The sequence below is a fragment of the Littorina saxatilis genome, linkage group LG12, assembly GCF_037325665.1.
Source record: "Littorina saxatilis isolate snail1 linkage group LG12, US_GU_Lsax_2.0, whole genome shotgun sequence".
Lineage (NCBI taxonomy): Eukaryota > Metazoa > Mollusca > Gastropoda > Littorinimorpha > Littorinidae > Littorina > Littorina saxatilis.
In genome coordinates, this window is record NC_090256.1 from 37,642,364 (window position 1) to 37,642,578 (window position 215).

A 215-nucleotide genomic window follows, 5' to 3' on the forward strand; every position below is an offset into this window, starting at 1 on the left:
GAGAGAGAGAGAGAGAGAGAGAGAGAGAGTTTTGAATCGTGACTGCCTGAATTGTTTTAAACTTGAGAGAGAGAGAGAGAGAGAGAGAGAGAGAGAGAGAGAGAGAGAGAGAGAGAGAGAGAGAGTTTTGAATCGTGACTGCCTGAATTGTTTTAAACTTGAGAGAGAGAGAGAGAGAGAGAGAGAGAGAGAGAGAGAGAGAGAGAGAGAGAGAG